Source organism: Pseudophryne corroboree, chromosome 8, assembly GCF_028390025.1.
Source record: "Pseudophryne corroboree isolate aPseCor3 chromosome 8, aPseCor3.hap2, whole genome shotgun sequence".
Classification (NCBI taxonomy): Eukaryota; Metazoa; Chordata; class Amphibia; order Anura; family Myobatrachidae; genus Pseudophryne; species Pseudophryne corroboree.
Genome location: NC_086451.1, coordinates 169,282,543 through 169,308,129, shown reverse-complemented (window position 1 = coordinate 169,308,129; position 25,587 = coordinate 169,282,543). Strand labels below are relative to the sequence as shown.

At 47.1% G+C, this 25,587-nt stretch overlaps 5 non-coding genes and 1 pseudogene across 5 annotated transcripts; all 6 read right to left on the bottom strand.

The window, feature by feature from the left end:
- Positions 1-6,591: 6,591 nt before the first annotated feature.
- Positions 6,592-6,754, bottom strand: LOC134952883 (U1 spliceosomal RNA). The gene has a single exon (XR_010185264.1). It is a non-coding gene; the product is annotated as a U1 spliceosomal RNA (small nuclear RNA).
- Positions 6,755-6,906: 152 nt separating this feature from the next.
- On the bottom strand, positions 6,907-7,070 carry LOC134950340 (U1 spliceosomal RNA). The gene has a single exon (XR_010183276.1). It is a non-coding gene; the product is annotated as a U1 spliceosomal RNA (small nuclear RNA).
- Positions 7,071-17,139: 10,069 nt separating this feature from the next.
- On the bottom strand, positions 17,140-17,281 carry LOC134953621 (U1 spliceosomal RNA; annotated as a pseudogene).
- A 152-nt stretch (positions 17,282-17,433) lies between these two features.
- Positions 17,434-17,597, bottom strand: LOC134951252 (U1 spliceosomal RNA). The gene has a single exon (XR_010184027.1). It is a non-coding gene; the product is annotated as a U1 spliceosomal RNA (small nuclear RNA).
- A 671-nt stretch (positions 17,598-18,268) lies between these two features.
- LOC134953017 (U1 spliceosomal RNA) lies at positions 18,269-18,431 on the bottom strand. The gene has a single exon (XR_010185365.1). It is a non-coding gene; the product is annotated as a U1 spliceosomal RNA (small nuclear RNA).
- Positions 18,432-18,572: 141 nt separating this feature from the next.
- LOC134951787 (U1 spliceosomal RNA) lies at positions 18,573-18,736 on the bottom strand. Its single transcript, XR_010184462.1, has one exon. It is a non-coding gene; the product is annotated as a U1 spliceosomal RNA (small nuclear RNA).
- Between the last annotated feature and the right edge of the window lie 6,851 nt (positions 18,737-25,587).

Sequence of the window (25,587 nt, the reverse complement as noted above, 5' to 3'; positions counted from 1 at the left end):
CGCTGTCTGCCGCTATGTTTAACAAGGGCAGGCTGTCTGCCGTTATGTGAAAAAAATGTACGCTGTCTGCCGCTATGTGTAACAAGGGCACGCTGTCTGCCGTTGTGTAAAAAAGGGGGATGCTGTCTGCCGTAATGTGTAAAAAGGGGACGCTGTCTGCTGTAATGTGTAAAAAGAGGACGCTGTCTGCTGTAATGTGTAAAAAGAGGAATCTGTCCGCCGTAAGGTGTAAAAGGGTCTCTAGAAAGGAAGGCTGCGCTTGAGAGGAAATGAGCAATATCCACTAAATGTACTCAATTAATAACAATTTATTAAAAACATATATTTACTTAAAAAACTGTGATATTATGTGCAATTACATTATACCATATGCATGCTATGGAGTTGTAAATTTTACCCAGGTGTTATTCCGGACATGTATCATAAGACTCTGGAGGATCTGTTCCAAATATTGCCCAAAGACGGTTTATAACCAGTAATTTTCCACTATATAAGTCCCATTCAAATGGTACCAGAAGAGTCCTTTGTAAATTCCTTTGAAAAAGCTGCAAGGCATATGCAGCGAAACGCGTCAGGTTATCTGGATACTGCATGCTTTGAGCACGACTATCTTCAACCGGATCTGAACCAGCCCACAACAATTTCCAGCTACCCAGAGGAACTCCAGAGAGGCACCATCCAAACACCGCATTGCATGAGGTACCCACAAACTTTGGGACATTTACATCTTTTAAAATCCTCTAGCGGTCCATGGAATTTACAAAGGACTCTTCTGGTACCATTTTTGCATGCAGGGGTGGGGCTCCAATGCCGTTTCTTGCACACACTGCTAAAATGTCTAGTTACGGCACTGTTGCTAGGTATCCACTTCCCTGAGCAGGCCCCCCTCACCAGATCCTCTCCAGGGGTGAGGGGGTGGACTTGGATGGGAAGGGATGGGGGGGGGCCCAAGCCATTTTGTCGCACATGGGCCCACTGCTCGCTAGTTCCGCCACTGGGGGGCACGTCTAAAACTCTTCAGTCAGTTCTGGATTCATTCGGACCTGGACTCGTGGGTTTTACAAATAGTGTCCCAAGGGTACAAACTGGGGTTTCAAGAAGTTCCCCCTCACTGATTGTTCAAATCAGCCTTAGTCAGCAGGGAGAAGGTTTTTATTCAAGCCTCTTAGTGGTCCCGAAGCCGGACGGCTCAGTCAGACCAATCTTAAATCTGAAATCCCTTAATTTCTACCTAAAGAAATTCAATTTCAAGATGGAATCTCTCAGGGTAGTGATCTGCAGTCCGGGGGATAAAGGAGATTTCCTGGTTTTGGTAGACATAAAGGATGCCTACTTACATGTTCCCATTTAGCCACTGCATCAAGCTACCTGAGGTTTGCAATTCAGGATTGTCATTACCAATTTCAGACGTTGCCGTTTGGTCTGTCCACGGCTCCGAGGATTTTCACCAGGGTGATGGCGGAAATGATGGTTCTCCTTCGCAAGCAAGGAGTCACAATTATCCCGTACTTGGATGATCTCCTGATAAAGGCGAGATCCAGGTACCAGTTGGTGCAAAACATCTACTCTCCCTGACAGTTCTTTAACAACATGGTTGGCTCCTAAACTTGCCAAAATCGCAGTTGGTCCTAATGACGCGGTTGTTGTTTTTGGGAGTGATACTGGACACAGAAGAGGTTTTCTTCTAGTGGAATGGCTCTGGAGATCCAGAGTCTGGTCAAACAAATTCTGAAACCAGCAAGAGTGTTAATCCATCAATGCATTCGGTTGCTGGGGAAGATGGTTGCGGCCTACGAGGCCATTCAGTTTGGCAGGCTCCATGCCAGAGTGTTCCAGTGGGACCTGTTGGACAAGTGGTCCGGATCCCACCTACACATGCACCGGAGGATAATCCTGTCTTCCAAGACCAGAATCTCACTCCATTGGTGGCTGCACAGTTCTCACCACCTAGAGGGGCGATGGTTTGGGATCCAGGACGGGATCCTAGGGACCACGGATGCAACCCTCCGAGGCTGGGGAGCAGTCACACAGGGGGAAAACATCCAAGGAAGATGGTCAAGTCAGGAAAGTTGTCTCCACATAAATGTTCTGGAGTTAAGGGCCATTTAATAACTGCAGACACAGTACGCACTGGGACGGGTGCCCAGCATCCTCTACGGACTAAGAGAAAAGGATTTACCAGTAGGTATTAAAATCATATTTTCTCTAAAGTCCTAGAGGATGCTGGGGACTCCGTAAGGACCATGGGGATAGACTGGCTCCACAGTAGACATGGGCACTTTAAGAAAGACTTTAGTTCTGGGTGTGCACTGGCTCCTCCCTCTATGCCCCTCCTCCAGACCTCAGTTTGATACTGTGCCCAGTGGAGACTGGGTGCTTTTCAGGAGCTCTCCTGAGCTTTCTGACAGAAAGTATTTTGTTAGGTTTTTAATTTTCAGGGAGCACTGCTGGCAACAGACTCCCTCATCGAGGGACTGAGGGGAGAGAAGCAGCCCTACTCTCTGAGTTGCAAGGTCCTGCTTCTTAGGCTACTGGACACCATTAGCTCCAGAGGGATTGGTACGCAGGATCTCACCCTCGCCGTCCGTCCCAGAGCCGCGCCTCCGTCCCCCTCGCAGAGCCGGAAGATAGAAGCCGGGTGAGTATGAGAAGAAAAGAAGACTTCAGAGGCGGCAGAAGACTTCATGATCTTCACTGAGGTAACGCACAGCACTGCAGCTGTGTGCCTTTGCTCCCATACACCTCACATACTCCGGTCACTGTAAGGGTGCAGGGCGCAGGGGGGGCGCCCTGGGCAGCAATATAAACCTCTTTCGCAAAAATATAACATATATACAGCTGGGCACTGTATATATGTATGAGCCCCCACCAATTTTACAGTTTAAGCGGGACAGAAGCCCGCCTCCGAGGGGGCTGGGCTTCTCCCTCAGCACTCACCAGCGCCATTTTTTCTCCACAGCACCGCTGAGAGGAAGCTCCCCGGACTCTACCCTGCTTATACCACGTTAGACAAGAGGGTTGAAAACAGGGGGGGGGGGGCACATAATTCGCAAATTACATACAGCAGCACTACTGGGCAAACATTAAGTTACTGTTTTATTCCTGGGTTATATAGCGCTGGGGTGTGTGCTGGCATACTCCCTCTCTGTCTCTCCAAAGGGCCTTGTGGGGAAACTGTCTTCAGAAAAAGCATTCCCTGTGTGTGTGGTGTGTCGGTACACGTGTGTCGACATGTCTGAGTAAGAAGGCTATATTAGAGAGGAGCGGGAGCAAATGAATATGGTGTCTCCGCCGACAGCTGATTGGATGGATATGTGGAATGTTTTAAATGCTAGTGTAAACTCATTGCACAAAAGATTAGACAAGGCAGAAGCTTTGGGACAGTCAGGGTCTCAACCCATGCCTGATCCTATGTTGCAGGGACTGTCAGAGTCTCATAAGCGCCCACTATCCCAGTTTGTTGACACAGATACCGACACGGATTCTGACTCCAGTGTCGATTACGATGATGCAAAGTTACAGCCAAAATTGGCAAAATCCATTCGATTTATGATTATGGCAATAAAAAATGTTTTGCACATCACAGAGTAACCCCCTGTCGCTGACAAGAGGGTACATATGTACAAGGGAAAGAAGCCTGAGGTAACCTTTCCCCCCTCACACGAGCTGAACGAGTTATGTGAAAAAGCTTGGAAATCTCCAGATAAAAGACTGCAGATTTCCAAAAGGATTCTTATGGCGTATCCTTTCCCATCAACGGATAGGTTACGATGGGAATCCTCCCCTAGGGTGGACAAAGCATTAACACGCTTATCCAAGAAGGTAGCCCTCCCGTCCCAGGATACGGCTACCCTCAAAGAGTGTGCTGACTGCAAACAGGAGATTACCCTGAAGTCCATTTATACACATTCAGGTACCTTACTCAGACCGGCAATTGCGTCAACCTGGGTGTGTAGTGCTGTAGCGGCATGGACAAATGCCTTATCTGAGGGGATGGATAGCCTAGACAAGGATACTATTTTATTGACCCTGGGGCATATAAGAGATGCTGTCCTATATATGTGTGTATGCAAACTACCGGTGGTGCTGCAGGGCCCACACCCTTTTACTTGTCTTGTAGAGCAGCTCTGAAGCTGTTACAGTGCCCAGCTGCTGCAAGAAATCAGCTTGAATGCTTCAGGGGCTTGGGCATGGCCAACATGAGCCCCACACCGAAGGAGGGTGGGGGTGTTTAATGCAAACTTGGGGTTATCCAAGCGCCGCAAAAGACCGCCATGCCCCGCATGCCCCTTTTCTCTTTTCATATACAGATGAGGGTTCCAGCCAACTTTGGCCCACTGCTTGGATGACATCACCGAATGCAAATCCGTCTGCTGCAGACCTTCCCCCAGGAATGCTTGCAATAGTTGTTGCATATGGTTTAATGTCTGAGGGTGCTTCAGTATTAGGCAGCCTTCCGCCCTCCCATGTTCATCTGAAAAGATGTGGTCTCCCTGCAGTTGTTGTCCCCAGACGAGAGTTCCCTTGTGCTTCCTCAGTTAAATCTCCTTAACTTGACGAGGGTGTGCCCGAGCAGCCGCCCTCCCCAGCCCTTTCCCAACACATACTTATCTTGCATATGAGATCTCTTGATCATGAAGATAGTTCTCACAGGTTGAGGTTCATCCTGGCCCCGCTCCCCGCTGGAGAGCGCTGATGGGGACAGCAGCGGGGCTTCAGCAGCAGGGTGAGTATGTGTGGCCAGAGACCTCCCTTCCCATGTGCAGGCCTGCAGAGTGTGCCGCGCAGGATGGGGCATGTGACACTCTCCCTCCCTGGGGCTCTTCCAGATGTAGCTCCTCAGCAGTATTTTTCCCGGGCTGCGCGGCGCTCTCCCCGACTGGCATCCGCCCTGGAACACTGCCTTCCTCAACGCAACATCAGCAGGGGGCCCGGGCCTCATCACCTTCCCAGGTCTTTCTCATGTATGTATCATGTATGTGTGTGTGATATATGTATGAATCATATATGTTTGTGATATATATATATATATATCTATCTATCTATCTATCGTATGTGTGTGTATATATGTATCTATCATGTATGTATGTATGTATCTATCTTGTATGTATGTGTTCTATCTATCTATCTATCTATCTATCTATCTATCTATCTATCTATCGTGTGTGTGATATATGTATGTATCTATCATGTATGTGTTATATGTATGTATCACACCTTCCTCTATACATATACATACATACATACATACATACACACACCTATATCTGTACGTACACTGACATACACACACCAACATCTATACATAAACACGCTGACCCCTAAACGTACACCAACGTACCCACATGTGAATCTATACATACATGTGCTGACACCTGGACATACACTGATGTACCCACACCTAACATCTATACATACACATGCTAACAACTGGACGTATACAGACGTACCCACATTTGCATCCATGCATATATAGATGTAGGTGTGTGTACGTCAGTGTACGTCCAGGTGTCAACGCGTGTATGTATAGATGCAGGTGTGGGTACGTCTGTGTATGTCCAGGTGTCAGAATGTGTATGTATAGATGCAGGTGTGGGAACGTCAGTGTAGGTTCAGGTGTCAGCGCGTGTATATATAGATGCAGGTGCTTGTATGTCCAGATGTCAGTGCATGTATGTATAGATGCAAGTGTGGGTACGTCGGTGTATGTCCATTTGTCAGCGCGTGTATATATAGATGCAGGTGCTTGTATGTTGGTGTATGTCCAGGTGTCAGCATGTGTATGTATAGATGCAGGTGTGGGAATGTTGGTGTATGTCCAGGTGTCAGGGCGTGTATGTATGGATATTAGGTGTGGGTACATCAGTGTATGCCCAGGTGTTAGCGCATGTATGTATAGATGCATGGTATCTCCTATGCAAAATAAGTATGACTTGGGATAGAGCTGGGGAGGGCCGCTGCTCAGGCACATCTCTGTCAAGTAAAGGAGATTCAACTGAGGCAGCACAAGGGAACTCTCATCTGGGGACAACAACTGCAGGGAGAACACATATTTTCAGATGAACATGGGAGGGCAGAAGGCTGCCTAATACTGAAGCACCCCCAAACAACAAACCAAATGCAACAACTAGTGCAAGCATTCCTGGGGGAAGGCCTGCAGCAGATGGATTTGCATATGGTGATGTCATCCAAGCAGTGGGTCAAAGTTGGCTTCAACCCTCGTCTGCATATGAAAAGAGAAAAGGGGCGTGCAGGGCATGGCGGCCTTTTGCGGCGCTTGGATGACCCCTAGTTCGCATTAAACACCTCCACCCTCCTTCGGTGTGGGGCTATGCCCCAGCCCCTGAAGCATTCAAGCTGATTTCTTGCAGCAGCTGGGCACTGTAACAGCTCCAGAGCTGCTCTGTAAGGCAAGTAAAAGGGTGTGGGCCCTGCAGCACTACCTGTAGTTTGCATTGTGCGTTGGAAGGCACAAAGTAAGCAGACGGGAGAAGTCAGGATAGTGCGCAAGGGCATAGAAGGGAGCAACTCAAGAAAAGAGAAGTGGAAACAGACAGCAAACTAGGCTGGAGAGAGACCTGAGACAAAGAGATCTGAATTATACGAGAGCCGACCAGGGGAAACACAAATTATGCAGTCAAGTGTCCAACATTTGGGGAAACCGCAGGAGCAGCACACCCAGAGTGCAATGGGTGAGCCTTGCCCTGGGAGAAGCACCTTCATGATCATAGTATCTCACCTGGCAGGTAAGTAGGAGTTGGGCTAGAGCTGGGGAGGGTCGCTGCTCGGGCACCCCCCTGTCAAGTGAAGGAGATCCAACTGAGGCAGCACATGGAAACTCTCGAAAGAAGAACAAGGCTAGAGGAAGATCTGAGACAAATAAATCTGACTTTTACCAGAGCTGACCAGAGGAAAGCACAAACACAGTCCCCCACTACCACAAATAATGCAGTCGAGTTTCCCACATTTGGGGAAATCACAGGGGTCAGCATACCCAGAATGCAATGAATGAACCTCACCCTGGGAGAACAATCTTCATGACCATGGTATCTCCTATGCAAAATAAGTATGATTTGGGATAGGGCTGGGGAGGGCCGCTGCTCAGGCACATCTCTGTCAAGAATTTATAAAGTCTATACATATATATAACCAAATGTCAATATATATATATAGAACCCAGCGCTCCTATCAAAACGTATCTATTTCACCAATTTGTTGCTTATTTAATCTTTATACTAGAGATGAGCGCCTGAAATTTTTCGGGTTTTGTGTTTTGGTTTTGGGTTCGGTTCCGCGGCCGTGTTTTGGGTTCGAACGCGTTTTGGCAAAACCTCACCGAATTTTTTTTGTCGGATTCGGGTGTGTTTTGGATTCGGGTGTTTTTTTCCAAAAACACTAAAAAACAGCTTAAATCATAGAATTTGGGGGTCATTTTGATCCCAAAGTATTATTAACCTCAAAAACCATAATTTACACTCATTTTCAGTCTATTCTGAATACCTCACACCTCACAATATTATTTTTAGTCCTAAAATTTGCACCGAGGTCGCTGTGTGAGTAAGATAAGCGACCCTAGTGGCCGACACAAACACCGGGCCCATCTAGGAGTGGCACTGCAGTGTCACGCAGGATGTCCCTTCCAAAAAACCCTCCCCAAACAGCACATGACGCAAAGAAAAAAAGAGGCGCAATGAGGTAGCTGTGTGAGTAAGATTAGCGACCCTAGTGGCCGACACAAACACCGGGCCCATCTAGGAGTGGCACTGCAGTGTCACGCAGGATGGCCCTTCCAAAAAACCCTCCCCAAACAGCACATGACGCAAAGAAAAAAAGAGGCGCAATGAGGTAGCTGTGTGAGTAAGATTAGCGACCCTAGTGGCCGACACAAACACCGGGCCCATCTAGGAGTGGCACTGCAGTGTCACGCAGGATGTCCCTTCCAAAAAACCCTCCCCAAACAGCACATGACGCAAAGAAAAAAAGAGGCGCAATGAGGTAGCTGACTGTGTGAGTAAGATTAGCGACCCTAGTGGCCGACACAAACACCGGGCCCATCTAGGAGTGGCACTGCAGTGTCACGCAGGATGTCCCTTCCAAAAAACCCTCCCCAAACAGCACATGACGCAAAGAAAAAAAGAGGCGCAATGAGGTAGCTGTGTGAGTAAGATTAGCGACCCTAGTGGCCGACACAAACACCGGGCCCATCTAGGAGTGGCACTGCAGTGTCACGCAGGATGTCCCTTCCAAAAAACCCTCCCCAAACAGCACATGACGCAAAGAAAAAAAGAGGCGCAATGAGGTAGCTGACTGTGTGAGTAAGATTAGCGACCCTAGTGGCCGACACAAACACCGGGCCCATCTAGGAGTGGCACTGCAGTGTCACGCAGGATGTCCCTTCCAAAAAACCCTCCCCAAACAGCACATGACGCAAAGAAAAAAAGAGGCGCAATGAGGTAGCTGTGTGAGTAAGATTAGCGACCCTAGTGGCCGACACAAACACCGGGCCCATCTAGGAGTGGCACTGCAGTGTCACGCAGGATGTCCCTTCCAAAAAACCCTCCCCAAACAGCACATGACGCAAAGAAAAAAAGAGGCGCAATGAGGTAGCTGACTGTGTGAGTAAGATTAGCGACCCTAGTGGCCGACACAAACACCGGGCCCATCTAGGAGTGGCACTGCAGTGTCACGCAGGATGTCCCTTCCAAAAAACCCTCCCCAAACAGCACATGACGCAAAGAAAAAAAGAGGCGCAATGAGGTAGCTGACTGTGTGAGTAAGATTAGCGACCCTAGTGGCCGACACAAACACCGGGCCCATCTAGGAGTGGCACTGCAGTGTCACGCAGGATGTCCCTTCCAAAAAACCCTCCCCAATCAGCACATGATGCAAAGAAAAAGAAAAGAAAAAAGAGGTGCAAGATGGAATTGTCCTTGGGCCCTCCCACCCACCCTTATGTTGTATAAACAAAACAGGACATGCACACTTTAACCAACCCATCATTTCAGTGACAGGGTCTGCCACACGACTGTGACTGATATGACGGGTTGGTTTGGACCCCCCCCAAAAAAGAAGCAATTAATCTCTCCTTGCACAAACTGGCTCTACAGAGGCAAGATGTCCACCTCATCTTCACCCTCCGATATATCACCGTGTACATCCCCCTCCTCACAGATTATCAATTCGTCCCCACTGGAATCCACCATCTCAGCTCCCTGTGTACTTTGTGGAGGCAATTGCTGCTGGTCAATGTCTCCGCGGAGGAATTGATTATAATTCATTTTAATGAACATCATCTTCTCCACATTTTCTGGATGTAACCTCGTACGCCGATTGCTGACAAGGTGAGCGGCGGCACTAAACACTCTTTCGGAGTACACACTTGTGGGAGGGCAACTTAGGTAGAATAAAGCCAGTTTGTGCAAGGGCCTCCAAATTGCCTCTTTTTCCTGCCAGTATAAGTACGGACTGTGTGACGTGCCTACTTGGATGCGGTCACTCATATAATCCTCCACCATTCTATCAATGTTGAGAGAATCATATGCAGTGACAGTAGACGACATGTCCGTAATCGTTGTCAGGTCCTTCAGTCCGGACCAGATGTCAGCATCAGCAGTCGCTCCAGACTGCCCTGCATCACCGCCAGCGGGTGGGCTCGGAATTCTGAGCCTTTTCCTCGCACCCCCAGTTGCGGGAGAATGTGAAGGAGGAGATGTTGACAGGTCGCGTTCCGCTTGACTTGACAATTTTGTCACCAGCAGGTCTTTCAACCCCAGCAGACCTGTGTCTGCCGGAAAGAGAGATCCAAGGTAGGCTTTAAATCTAGGATCGAGCACGGTGGCCAAAATGTAGTGCTCTGATTTCAACAGATTGACCACCCGTGAATCCTTGTTAAGCGAATTAAGGGCTGCATCCACAAGTCCCACATGCCTAGCGGAATCGCTCCCTTTTAGCTCCTTCTTCAATGCCTCCAGCTTCTTCTGCAAAAGCCTGATGAGGGGAATGACCTGACTCAGGCTGGCAGTGTCTGAACTGACTTCACGTGTGGCAAGTTCAAAGGGCATCAGAACCTTGCACAACGTTGAAATCATTCTCCACTGCACTTGAGACAGGTGCATTCCACCTACTATATCGTGCTCAATTGTTAAGGCTTGAATGGCCTTTTGCTGCTCCTCCAACCTCTGAAGCATATAGAGGGTTGAATACCACCTCGTTACCACTTCTTGCTTCAGATGATGGCAGGGCAGGTTCAGTAGTTTTTGGTGGTGCTCCAGTTTTCTGTACGTGGTGCCTGTACGCCGAAAGTGTCCCGCAATTCTTCTGGCCACCGACAGCATCTCTTGCACGCCCCTGTCGTTTTTTAAAAAATTCTGCACCACCAAATTCAAGGTATGTGCAAAACATGGGACGTGCTGGAATTGGCCCAGATTTAATGCACACACAATATTGCTGGCGTTGTCCGATGCCACAAATCCACAGGAGAGTCCAATTGGGGTAAGCCATTCCGCGATGATCTTCCTCAGTTGCCGTAAGAGGTTTTCAGCTGTGTGCGTATTCTGGAAAGCGGTGATACAAAGCGTAGCCTGCCTAGGAAAGAGTTGGCGTTTGCGAGATGCTGCTACTGGTGCCGCCGCTGCTGTTCTTGCGGCGGGAGTCCATACATCTACCCAGTGGGCTGTCACAGTCATATAGTCCTGACCCTGCCCTGCTCCACTTGTCCACATGTCCGTGGTTAAGTGGACATTGGGTACAGCTGCATTTTTTAGGACACTGGTGACTCTTTTTCTGAGGTCTGTGTACATTTTCGGTATCGCCTGCCTAGAGAAATGGAACCTAGATGGTATTTGGTACCGGGGACACAGTACCTCCAACAAGTCTCTAGTTGGCTCTGCAGTAATGATGGATACCGGAACCACGTTTCTCACCACCCAGGATGCCAAGGCCTCAGTTATCCGCTTTGCAGTAGGATGACTGCTGTGATATTTCATCTTCCTCGCAAAGGACTGTTGAACAGTCAATTGCTTACTGGAAGTAGTACAAGTGGGCTTACGACTTCCCCTCTGGGATGACCATCGACTCCCAGCGGCAACAACAGCAGCGCCAGCAGCAGTAGGCGTTACACGCAAGGATGCATCGGAGGAATCCCAGGCAGGAGAGGACTCGTCAGAATTGCCAGTGACATGGCCTGCAGGACTATTGGCATTCCTGGGGAAGGAGGAAATTGACACTGAGGGAGTTGGTGGGGTGGTTTGCGTGAGCTTGGTTACAAGAGGAAGGGATTTACTGGTCAGTGGACTGCTTCCGCTGTCACCCAAAGTTTTTGAACTTGTCACTGACTTATTATGAATGCGCTGCAGGTGACGTATAAGGGAGGATGTTCCGAGGTGGTTAACGTCCTTACCCCTACTTATTACAGCTTGACAAAGGGAACACACGGCTTGACACCTGTTGTCCGCATTTCTGGTGAAATACCTCCACACCGAAGAGCTGATTTTTTTGGTATTTTCACCTGGCATGTCAACGGCCATATTCCTCCCACGGACAACAGGTGTCTCCCCGGGTGCCTGACTTAAACAAACCACCTCACCATCAGAATCCTCCTGGTCAATTTCCTCCCCAGCGCCAGCAACACCCATATCCTCCTCATCCTGGTGTACTTCAACACTGACATCTTCAATCTGACTATCAGGAACTGGACTGCGGGTGCTCCTTCCAGCACTTGCAGGGGGCGTGCAAATGGTGGAAGGCGCATGCTCTTCACGTCCAGTGTTGGGAAGGTCAGGCATCGCAACCGACACAATTGGACTCTCCTTGTGGATTTGGGATTTCAAAGAACGCACAGTTCTTTGCGGTGCTTTGCCTTTTGCCAGCTTGAGTCTTTTCAGTTTTCTAGCGAGAGGCTGAGTGCTTCCATCCTCATGTGAAGCTGAACCACTAGCCATGAACATAGGCCAGGGCCTCAGCCGTTCCTTGCCACTCCGTGTGGTAAATGGCATATTGGCAAGTTTACGCTTCTCCTCCGACAATTTTATTTTAGGTTTTGGAGTCCTTTTTTTACTGATATTTGGTGTTTTGGTTTTGACATGCTCTGTACTATGCCATTGGGCATCGGCCTTGGCAGACGACGTTGCTGGCATTTCATCGTCTCGGCCATGACTAGTGGCAGCAGCTTCAGCACGAGGTGGAAGTGGATCTTGATCTTTCCCTAATTTTGGAACCTCAACATTTTTGTTCTCCATATTTTAATAGGCACAACTAAAAGGCACCTCAGGTAAACAATGGAGATGGATGGATTGGATACTAGTATACAATTATGGACGGGCTGCCGAGTGCCGACACAGAGGTAGCCACAGCCGTGAACTACCGCACTGTACTGTGTCTGCTGCTAATATAGACTGGTTGATAAAGAGATAGTATACTCGTAACTAGTATGTATGTATAAAGAAAGAAAAAAAAACCACGGTTAGGTGGTATATACAATTATGGATGGGCTGCCGAGTGCCGACACAGAGGTAGCCACAGCCGTGAACTACCGCACTGTACTGTGTCTGCTGCTAATATATAGACTGGTTGATAAAGAGATAGTATACTCGTAACTAGTATGTATGTATAAAGAAAGAAAAAAAAACCACGGTTAGGTGGTATATACAATTATGGACGGGCTGCCGAGTGCCGACACAGAGGTAGCCACAGCCGTGAACTACCGCACTGTACTGTGTCTGCTGCTAATATATAGACTGGTTGATAAAGAGATAGTATACTCGTAACTAGTATGTATGTATAAAGAAAGAAAAAAAAACCACGGTTAGGTGGTATATACAATTATGGACGGGCTGCCGAGTGCCGACACAGAGGTAGCCACAGCCGTGAACTACCGCACTGTACTGTGTCTGCTGCTAATATAGACTGGTTGATAAAGAGATAGTATACTCGTAACTAGTATGTATGTATAAAGAAAGAAAAAAAAACCACGGTTAGGTGGTATATACAATTATGGACGGGCTGCCGAGTGCCGACACAGAGGTAGCCACAGCCGTGAACTACCGCACTGTACTGTGTCTGCTGCTAATATATAGACTGGTTGATAAAGAGATAGTATACTCGTAACTAGTATGTATGTATAAAGAAAGAAAAAAAAACCACGGTTAGGTGGTATATACAATTATGGACGGGCTGCCGAGTGCCGACACAGAGGTAGCCACAGCCGTGAACTACCGCACTGTACTGTGTCTGCTGCTAATATATAGACTGGTTGATAAAGAGATAGTATACTCGTAACTAGTATGTATGTATAAAGAAAGAAAAAAAAACCACGGTTAGGTGGTATATACAATTATGGACGGGCTGCCGAGTGCCGACACAGAGGTAGCCACAGCCGTGAACTACCGCACTGTACTGTGTCTGCTGCTAATATAGACTGGTTGATAAAGAGATAGTATACTACTAATATTATATACTGGTGGTCAGGTCACTGGTCACTAGTCACACTGGCAGTGGCACTCCTGCAGCAAAAGTGTGCACTGTTTAATTTTAATATAATATTATGTACTCCTGGCTCCTGCTATAACCTATAACTGGCACTGCAGTAGTGCTCCCCAGTCTCCCCCACAATTATAAGCTGTGTGAGCTGAGCAGTCAGACAGATATATAATATATATAGATGATGCAGCACACTGGCCTGAGCCTGAGCAGTGCACACAGATATGGTATGTGACTGACTGAGTTACTGTGTGTATTGCTTTTTTCAGGCAGAGAACGGATATATTAAATAAACTGCACTGTGTGTCTGGTGGTCACTCACTATATAATATATTATGTACTCCTGGCTCCTGCTATAACCTATAACTGGCACTGCAGTAGTGCTCCCCAGTCTCCCCCACAATTATAAGCTGTGTGAGCTGAGCAGTCAGACAGATATATATAATATTATATATAGATAATAGATGATGCAGCACACTGGCCTGAGCCTGAGCAGTGCACACAGATATGGTATGTGACTGAGTCACTGTGTGCTGTGTATCGCTTTTTTCAGGCAGAGAACGGATTATATTATGTACTCCTGGCTCCTGCTATAACCTATAACTGGCACTGCAGTAGTGCTCCCCAGTCTCCCCCACAATTATAAGCTGTGTGAGCTGAGCAGTCAGACAGATATATATAATATTATATATAGATAATAGATGATGCAGCACACTGGCCTGAGCCTGAGCAGTGCACACAGATATGGTATGTGACTGAGTCACTGTGTGCTGTGTATCGCTTTTTTCAGGCAGAGAACGGATTATAAATAAAAGTGGTGGTCACTGGTCACTATCAGCAAAACTCTGCACTGTACACTACTGAGTACTCCTAATGCTCCCCAAAATTAGTAAATCAAGTGTCTCTCTAATCTATTCTAATTCTAAACGGAGAGGACGCCAGCCACGTCCTCTCCCTATCAATCTCAATGCACGTGTGAAAATGGCGGCGACGCGCGGCTCCTTATATAGAATCCGAGTCTCGCGATAGAATCCGAGCCTCGCGAGAATCCGACAGCGTCATGATGACGTTCGGGCGCGCTCGGGTTAACCGAGCAAGGCGGGAAGATCCGAGTCGCTCGGACCCGTGAAAAAAAACATGAAGTTCTGGCGGGTTCGGATTCAGAGAAACCGAACCCGCTCATCTCTACTTTATACATCTATTAATTTTCACCATATATTATAAAATGCTGCTCCCATAGGTAGTACTGTTCTACCAATAATAAACCAAATTTTAAAGATAATCACACTTGTTATCAAGGGAGCGCAAAAAATAAAATATACAAGCTCTTTTTAAAAAAAAATATATATATAGACAGAAGAAACCCACATTCAATAAAATACAATGGAGTCAACATATATAGGCACCACTATCCATATCTAAATGTAATCAGGATCTATTTCATATTGCCCTTGATGACAACGGAATGTTTATTAAAGTGTCCAAAAAATCCTCCTGGATACAGCTGTTGTAATTTAATCGTTACTTTCCAATTGTAATTGATACATTAAATTCCTTCTTGTGGATGAACAGCAACAGTTGTAACCAACGCCTCTTATTTACTGCAGTTAAAGTTCATATGTAACTCACGTGAGTAATGAAAGAAAACAGGGGGAGAGCGCTGTGATGGTTGGTGAAACACAGCGGTATGCTACGACCCCCGTTAACCGTGGCTGGATCTTATTGGCACTCGCGGTCGGGATATTTCTCCCTGCCGTGGGGTAGAGACCTCCTTTTGCTCGGTCTCAAATTGCTTTTTCCCCTTCACCGCTGTCTTTACATCAGACGTCCGCCGTGATGTAGCTCGTTCATGAACGGGCTTATATCTCAGCAATCAGAGTGTCCGGTAATCACTTTCTCCGCTGTTATCCAAGAGCGGTTTCGTCAGAGGATACATCAGCAGCCTAGCAGGCTCTTTTTAAAATACACCGGACCAATAGCATTACTAATTAGTTGATTGGATACATACATGTACTAATTGGATGCATACATGTAATGACCCACATATGGAACAACTTTCTAATTGCAATTGCACATATAAAGGCATTTCATAATATAAAAATAAGCAACATGGTGATTAAAAATAATAATAAAATAAGCAACAAGGTGGTTTAAAAAATAACAGAAAATATATAATCTATATACAGATTAACCTATAATCTTTCAATCAATACCTCATATCTATAATCACATATACATAATTCAGAGACTCAGCACTAAGGATCCCCATTTACTTATATAAAACCTTTTAGGGTAACATAAATCCATGCCACTACTAAAGCAGTTCTTATGGCGCAGGGGAAACATCAAATGCACTCTATGCAGCTAGTCCCATGTTCGAATCCAACCCGCTCAGCTTAACATCCATATTATTTATTTACTTTTAATGGGATCATTCTATCAATTCATTTTTACCTTTAATTTTTGTTAATATTATTTCTATATTTCATTATTTTAACCCCTGGAATAATTACATTGCTGTTTAAACAACAAAAAGAAATGAAGAAAAAATAAATATTAAACAGACAATTTAAGGATTCGAAGATTTAAATATTTAAAGAATTTAAAATTTAAAACAGGGAGGGGGGGGGGGGGGAGGGGGGCCTTTTGGGAGAAGGAGGGAAAAAAAATAGAAAAAAAATATATATATATAGAACCAAGAGAAAGTGTAAAAAGAGGATGGAGGAAGAAATCTGATGTTCATCATTACTAGTGGATTTTACTAAAGAACTTTAAAGGAACACACACAACAGGATTATACAGTTTCATCCTAAGAGGAAAGCTGTTTCCAAAATAGCTACTTCTAATAATTTTGTTTATTTATTAAACATACAATAAATGGATATTCAATAAATAATATATTAGGTAAATCAATAGATAAAATCTTCAGAGACTGCCAATGTTGTTCAGTTCGATGCTCTCATTCAGACCATCAGGTGTAAGGGTACCCAAAGAAAAAATCCAAAATGCCTCCCTTGTCAAGTAAAGGAGATTCAACTGAGGCAGCACAAGGGAACTCTCATCTGGGGACAACAACTGCAGGGAGAACACATATTTTCAGATGAACATGGGAGGGCAGAAGGCTGCCTAATACTGAAGCACCCCCAAACAACAAACCAAATGCAACAACTAGTACAAGCATTCCTGGGGGAAGGCCTGCAGCAGATGGATTTGCATATGGTGATGTCATCCAAGCAGTGGGTCAAAGTTGGCTTCAACCCTCGTCTGCATATGAAGAGAGAAAAGGGGCGTGCAGGGCATGGCGGCCTTTTGCGGCGCTTGGATGACCCCTAGTTCGCATTAAACACCTCCACCCTACTTCGGTGTGGGGCTCATGTTGGCTATGCCCCAACCCCTGAAGCATTCAAGCTGATTACTTGCAGCAGCTGGGCACTGTAATAGCTCCAGAGCTGCTCTGTAAGGCAACTAAAAGGGTGTGGGCCCTGCAGCACTACCTGTAGTTCGCATTGTGCGTTGGAAGGCACAAAGTAAGCAGACGGGAGAAGTCAAGATAGTGCGCAAGGGCATAGAAGGTAGTGGCTCAAGAAAAGAGAAGTGTAAACAGACAGCAAACTAGGCTGGAGAGAGACATGAGACAAAGAGATCTGAATTATACGGGAGCCGACCAGGGGAAACACAAATTATGCAGTCAAGTTTCCCACATTTGGGGATATCGCAGGAGCAGCACACCCAGAGTGCAATTGGTGAGCCTTGCCCTCGGAGAAGCACCTTCATGATCATAGTATCTCAAATGGCAGGTAAGTAGGAGTTGGGCTAGAGCTGGGGAGGGTCGCTGCTCGGGCACCCCCCTGTCAAGTGAAGGAGATCCAACTGAGGCAGCACAAGGGAACTCTCGAAAGAAGAACAAGGCTAGAGGAAGATCTGAGACAAAGAAATCTGACTTTTACCAGAGCTGACCAGAGGAAAGCACAAACACAGTCCCCCACTACCACAAATAATGCTGTCAAGTTTACCACATTTGGGGAAATAACAGGGGTCAGCATACCCAGAATGCAATGAATGAACCTCACCCTGGGAGAACAATCTTCATGACCATGGTATCTCCTATGCAAAATAAGTATGATTTGGGATAGGGCTGGAGAGGGCCGCTGCTCAGGCACATCTCTGTCAAGTAAAGGAGATTCAACTGAGGCAGCACAAGGGAACTCTCATCTGGGGACAACAACTGCAGGAGGTACACATATTTTCAGATGAACATGGGAGGGCAGAAGGCTGCCTAATACTGAAGCACCCCCAAACAACAAACCAAATGCAACAACTAGTGCAAGCATTCCTGGGGGAAGGCCTGCAGCAGATGGATTTGCATATGGTGATGTCATCCAAGCAGTGGGTCAAAGTTGGCTTCAACCCTCGTCTGCATATGAAAAGATAAAATTGGCATGCAGGGCATGGCGGCCTTTTGCGGTGCTTGGATGACCCCTAGTTCGCATTAAACACCTCCACCCTCCTTCGGTGTGGGGCTCATGATGGCTATGCCCCAGCCCCTGAAGCATTCAAGCTGATTTCTTGCAGCAGCTGGGCACTGTAACAGCTCCAGAGCTGCTCTGTAAGGCAAGTAAAAGGGTGTGGGCCCTGCAGCACTACCTGTAGTTTGCATTGTGCGTTGGAAGGCACAAAGTAAGCAGACGGGAGAAGTCAGGATAGTGCGCAAGGGCATAGAAGGGAGCAACTCAAGAAAAGAGAAGTGGAAACAGACTGCAAATTAGGCTGGAGAGAGACCTGAGACAAAGAGATCTGAATTATACGAGAGCCGACCAGGTGAAACACAAATTATGCAGTCAAGTGTCCAACATTTGGGGAAACCGCAGGAGTAGCACACCCAGAGTGCAATGGGTGAGCCTTGCCCTGGGAGAAGCACCTTCATGATCATAGTATCTCACCTGGCAGGTAAGTAGGAGCTGGGGAGGGTCGCTGCTCGGGCACCCCCCTGTTAAGTGAAGGAGATCCAACTGAGGCAGCACAAGGGAACTCTCGAAAGAAGAACAAGGCTAGAGGAAGATCTGAGACAAAGAAATCTGACTTTTACCAGAGCTGACCAGAGGAAAGCACAAACACAGTCTCTCACTACCACAAATAATGCAGTCCAGTTTCCCACATTTGGGGAAATCACAGGGGTCAGCATACCCAGAATGCAATGAATGAACCTCACCCTGGGAAAACAATCTTCATGACCATGGTATCTCCTATGCAAAATAAGTATGATTTGGGATAGAGCTGGGGAGGGCCGCTGCTCAGGCACATCTCTGTCAAGTAAAGGAGATTCAACTGAGGCAGCACAAGGGAACTCTCATCTGGGGACAACAACTGCAGGGAGAACACATATTTTCAGATGAACATGGGAGGGCAGAAGGCTGCCTAATACTGAAGCACCCCCAAACAACAAACCAAATGCAACAACTAGTGCAAGCATTCCTGGGGGAAGGCCTGCAGCAGATGGATTTGCATATGGTGATGTCATCCAAGCAGTGGGTCAAAGTTGGCTTCAACACTCATCTGCATATGAATAGAGAAGAGGGGCGTGCAGGGCATGGCGGCCTTTTGCGGCGCTTTGATGACCCCTAGTTCGCATTAAACACCTCCACCCTCCTTCGGTGTGGGGCTCATGTTGGCTATGCCCCAGCCCCTGAAGCATTCAAGCTGATTTCTTGCAGCAGCTGGGCACTGTAACAGCTCCAGAGCTGCTCTGTAAGGCAAGTAAAAGGGTGTGGGCCCTGCAGCACTACCTGTAGTTCGCATTGTGCGTTGGATAGAGATGAGCGGGTTCGGTTCCTCGGAATCCGAACCCGCCCTAACTTCAGCTTTTTTTACACGGATCCGAGCGACTCGGATCTTCCCGCCTTGCTCGGTTAACCCGAGCGCGCCCGAACGTCATCATGACGCTGTCGGATTCTCGCGAGGCTCGGATTCTATCGCGAGACTCGGATTCTATATAAGGAGCCGCGCGTCGCCGCCATTTTACACGTGCATTGAGATTGATAGTGAGAGGACGTGGCTGGCGTCCTCTCCGTTTAGAGAAGAAATAGATAGGAGAGTGAGAGTGAGACAGTGACACTTCATTTACTGGAGCTTAGGAGGAGTACTCAGACAGAGAGTGCAGAATTTTGCTGATAGTATTAGTTAGTTATACTAGTGACAGAGTGAGACAGTGACACTTCATTTACTGGAGCTTAGGAGGAGTACTCAGACAGAGAGTGCAGAATTTTGCTGATAGTATTAGTTAGTTATACTAGTGACTGACCAGTGACCACCAGTGCAGTTTTATATTATTTAATATAATCCGTTCTCTGCCTGAAAAAACGATACACAGTGACTCAGTCACATACCATATCTGTGCTCAGCCCAGTGTGCTGCTGCATCATCTATGTATAATATCTGACTGTGCTCACACAGCTTAATTGTGGGGGAGACTGGGGAGCAGTTAGGTTATAGCAGGAGCCAGGAGTACATATTAAAATTAAACAGTGCACACTTTTTTTCTGCAGGAGTGCCACTGCCAGTGTGACTGACCAGTGACCTGACCACCAGTATATAGTATACTATATTGTATTGTGAATGTCTGCCTGTAAAAGTTAAACACACGTCGTGTGACTTGTGTGGTGTTTTTTTATTCTATAAAATAAAAAACTCATTCTGCTGACAGACAGTGTCCAGCAGGTCCGTCATTATATAATATATACCTGTCCGGCTGCAGTAGTGATATATATATATTTTTTATATCATTATTTATCATCCAGTCGCAGCAGACACAGTACGGTAGTTCACGGCTGTAGCTACCTCTGTGTCGGCACTCGGCAGTCCATCCATAATTGTATACCACCTACCCGTGGTTTTTTTTTTCTTTCTTCTTTATACATACTACATCTCATTATCATCCAGTCTATATTAGCAGCAGACACAGTACAGTACGGTAGTCCACGGCTGTAGCTACCTCTGTGTCGGCACTCGGCAGTCCGTCCATAATTGTATACCACCTACCCGTGGTTTTTTTTTTCTTTCTTCTTTATACATACTACATCTCATTATCAACCAGTCTATATTAGCAGCAGACACAGTACGGTATTCCACGGCTGTAGCTACCTCTGTGTCGGCACTCGGCAGTCCATCCATAATTGTATACCACCTACCCGTGGTTTTTTTTTCTTTCTTCTTTATACATACTACATCTCATTATCATCCAGTCTATATTAGCAGCAGACACAGTACAGTACGGTAGTCCACGGCTGTAGCTACCTCTGTGTCGGCACTCGGCAGTCCGTCCATAATTGTATACCACCTACCCGTGGTTTTTTTTTCTTTCTTCTTTATACATACTACATCTCATTATCAACCAGTCTATATTAGCAGCAGACACAGTACGGTAGTCCACGGCTGTAGCTACCTCTGTGTCGGCACTCGGCAGTCCATCCATAATTGTATACCACCTACCCGTGGTTTTTTTTTCTTTCTTCTTTATACATACTACATCTCATTATCATCCAGTCTATATTAGCAGCAGACACAGTACAGTACAGTAGTCCTCGGCTGTAGCTACCTCTGTGTCGGCACTCGGCAGTCCGTCCATAATTGTATACCACCTACCCGTGGTTTTTTTTTCTTTCTTCTTTATACATACTACATCTCATTATCATCCAGTCTATATTAGCAGCAGACACAGTACAGTATGGTAGTCCACGGCTGTAGCTACCTCTGTGTCGGCACTCGGCAGTCCGTCCATAATTGTATACCACCTACCCGTGGTTTTTTTTTTCTTTCTTCTTTATACATACTACATCTCATTATCATCCAGTCTATATTAGCAGCAGACACAGTACAGTACGGTAGTCCACGGCTGTAGCTACCTCTGTGTCGGCACTCGGCAGTCCGTCCATAATTGTATACCACCTACCCGTGGTTTTTTTTTCTTTCTTCTTTATACATACTACATCTCATTATCATCCAGTCTATATTAGCAGCAGACACAGTACAGTACGGTAGTCCATGGCTGTAGCTACCTCTGTGTCGGCACTCGGCAGTCCGTCCATAATTGTATACCACCTACCCGTGGTTTTTTTTTTCTTTCTTCTTTATACATACTACATCTCATTATCAACCAGTCTATATTAGCAGCAGACACAGTACGGTAGTCCACGGCTGTAGCTACCTCTGTGTCGGCACTCGGCAGTCCATCCATAATTGTATACTAGTATCCATCCATCTCCATTGTTTACCTGAGGTGCCTTTTAGTTGTGCCTATTAAAATATGGAGAACAAAAATGTTGAGGTTCCAAAATTAGGGAAAGATCAAGATCCACTTCCACCTCGTGCTGAAGCTGCTGCCACTAGTCATGGCCGAGACGATGAAATGCCAGCAACGTCGTCTGCCAAGGCCGATGCCCAATGTCATAGTACAGAGCATGTCAAATCCAAAACACCAAATATCAGTAAAAAAAGGACTCCAAAACCTAAAATAAAATTGTCGGAGGAGAAGCGTAAACTTGCCAATATGCCTTTTACCACACGGAGTGGCAAGGAACGGCTGAGGCCCTGGCCTATGTTCATGGCTAGTGGTTCAGCTTCACATGAGGATGGAAGCACTCAGCCTCTCGCTAGAAAACTGAAAAGACTCAAGCTGGCAAAAGCACCGCAAAGAACTGTGCGTTCTTCGAAATCCCAAATCCACAAGGAGAGTCCAATTGTGTCGGTTGCGATGCCTGACCTTCCCAACACTGGACGTGAAGAGCATGCGCCTTCCACCATTTGCACGCCCCCTGCAAGTGCTGGAAGGAGCACCCGCAGTCCAGTTCCTGATAGTCAGATTGAAGATGTCAGTGTTGAAGTACACCAGGATGAGGAGGATATGGGTGTTGCTGGCGCTGGGGAGGAAATTGACCAGGAGGATTCTGATGGTGAGGTGGTTTGTTTAAGTCAGGCACCAGGGGAGACACCTGTTGTCCGTGGGAGGAATATGGCCACTGACATGCCTGGTGAAAATACCAAAAAAATCAGCTCTTCGGTGTGGAAGTATTTCAACAGAAATGCGGACAACAGGTGTCAAGCCGTGTGTTGCCTTTGTCAAGCTGTAATAAGTAGGGGTAAGGACGTTAACCACCTCGGAACATCCTCCCTTATACGTCACCTGCAGCGCATTCATAATAAGTCAGTGACAAGTTCAAAAACTTTGGGGCGACAGCGGAAGCAGTCCACTGACCAGTAAATCCCTTCCTCTTGTAACCAAGCTCACGCAAACCACCCCACCAACTCCCTCAGTGTCAATTTCCTCCTTCCCCAGGAATGCCAATAGTCCTGCAGGCCATGTCACTGGCAATTCTGACGAGTCCTCTCCTGCCTGGGATTCCTCCGATGCATCCTTGCATGTAACGCCTACTGCTGCTGGCGCTGCTGTTGTTGCTGCTGGGAGTCGATGGTCATCCCAGAGGGGAAGTCGTAAGCCCACTTGTACTACTTCCAGTAAGCAATTGACTGTTCAACAGTCCTTTGCGAGGAAGATGAAATATCACAGCAGTCATCCTGCTGCAAAGCGGATAACTGAGGCCTTGACAACTATGTTGGTGTTAGACGTGCGTCCGGTATCCGCCGTTAGTTCACAGGGAACTAGACAATTTATTGAGGCAGTGTGCCCCCGTTACCAAATACCATCTAGGTTCCACTTCTCTAGGCAGGCGATACCGAGAATGTACACGGACGTCAGAAAAAGACTCACCAGTGTCCTAAAAAATGCAGTTGTACCCAATGTCCACTTAACCACGGACATGTGGACAAGTGGAGCAGGGCAGGGTCAGGACTATATGACTGTGACAGCCCACTGGGTAGATGTATGGACTCCCGCCGCAAGAACAGCAGCGGCGGCACCAGTAGCAGCATCTCGCAAACGCCAACTCTTTCCTAGGCAGGCTACGCTTTGTATCACCGCTTTCCAGAATACGCACACAGCTGAAAACCTCTTACGGCAACTGAGGAAGATCATCGCGGAATGGCTTACCCCAATTGGACTCTCCTGTGGATTTGTGGCATCGGACAACGCCAGCAATATTGTGTGTGCATTAAATATGGGCAAATTCCAGCACGTCCCATGTTTTGCACATACCTTGAATTTGGTGGTGCAGAATTTTTTAAAAAACGACAGGGGCGTGCAAGAGATGCTGTCGGTGGCCAGAAGAATTGCGGGACACTTTCGGCGTACAGGCACCACGTACAGAAGACTGGAGCACCACCAAAAACTACTGAACCTGCCCTGCCATCATCTGAAGCAAGAAGTGGTAACGAGGTGGAATTCAACCCTCTATATGCTTCAGAGGTTGGAGGAGCAGCAAAAGGCCATTCAAGCCTATACAATTGAGCACGATATAGGAGGTGGAATGCACCTGTCTCAAGCGCAGTGGAGAATGATTTCAACGTTGTGCAAGGTTCTGATGCCCTTTGAACTTGCCACACGTGAAGTCAGTTCAGACACTCCCAGCCTGAGTCAGGTCATTCCCCTCATCAGGCTTTTGCAGAAGAATCTGGAGACATTGAAGGAGGAGCTAACACGGAGCGATTCCGCTAGGCATGTGGGACTTGTGGATGGAGCCCTTAATTCGCTTAACAAGGATTCACGGGTGGTCAATCTGTTGAAATCAGAGCACTATATTTTGGCCACCGTGCTCGATCCTAGATTTAAAGCCTACCTTGGATCTCTATTTCCGGCAGACACAAGTCTGCTGGGGTTGAAAGACCTGCTGGTGAGAAAATTGTCAAGTCAAGCGGAACGCGACCTGTCAACATCTCCTCCTTCACATTCTCCCGCAACTGGGGGTGCGAGGAAAAGGCTCAGAATTCCGAGCCCACCCGCTGGCGGTGATGCAGGGCAGTCTGGAGCGACTGCTGATGCTGACATCTGGTCCGGACTGAAGGACCTGACAACGATTACGGACATGTCGTCTACTGTCACTGCATATGATTCTCTCAACATTGAAAGAATGGTGGAGGATTATATGAGTGACCGCATCCAAGTAGGCACGTCACACAGTCCGTACTTATACTGGCAGGAAAAAGAGGCAATTTGGAGGCCCTTGCACAAACTGGCTTTATTCTACCTAAGTTGCCCTCCCACAAGTGTGTACTCCGAAAGAGTGTTTAGTGCCGCCGCTCACCTTGTCAGCAATCGGCGTACGAGGTTACATCCAGAAAATGTGGAGAAGATGATGTTCATTAAAATGAATTATAATCAATTCCTCCGTGGAGACATTGACCAGCAGCAATTGCCTCCACAAAGTACACAGGGAGCTGAGATGGTGGATTCCAGTGGGGACGAATTGATACTCTGTGAGGAGGGGGATGTACACGGTGATATATCGAAGGATGATGATGAGGTGGACATCTTGCCTCTGTAGAGCCAGTTTGTGCAAGGAGAGATTAATTGCTTCTTTTTTGGGGGGGGTCCAAACCAACCCGTCATATCAGTCACAGTCGTGTGGCAGACCCTGTCACTGAAATGATGGGTTGGTTAAAGTGTGCATGTCCTGTTTATACAACATAAGGGTGGGTGGGAGGGCCCAAGGACAATTCCATCTTGCACCTCTTTTTTCTTTTATTTTTCTTTGCGTCATGTGCTGTTTGGGGAGGGTTTTTTGGAAGGGCCATCCTGCGTGACACTGCAGTGCCACTCCTAGATGGGCCCGGTGTTTGTGTCGGCCACTAGGGTCGCTTATCTTACTCACACAGTCAGCTACCTCATTGCGCCTCTTTTTTTCTTTGCGTCATGTGCTGTTTGGGGAGGGTTTTTTGGAAGGGCCATCCTGCGTGACACTGCAGTGCCACTCCTAGATGGGCCCGGTGTTTGTGTCGGCCACTAGGGTCGCTTATCTTACTCACACAGTCAGCTACCTCATTGCGCCTCTTTTTTTCTTTGCGTCATGTGCTGTTTGGGGAGGGTTTTTTGGAAGGGCCATCCTGCGTGACACTGCAGTGCCACTCCTAGATGGGCCCGGTGTTTGTGTCGGCCACTAGGGTCGCTTATCTTACTCACACAGTCAGCTACCTCATTGCGCCTCTTTTTTTCTTTGCGTCATGTGC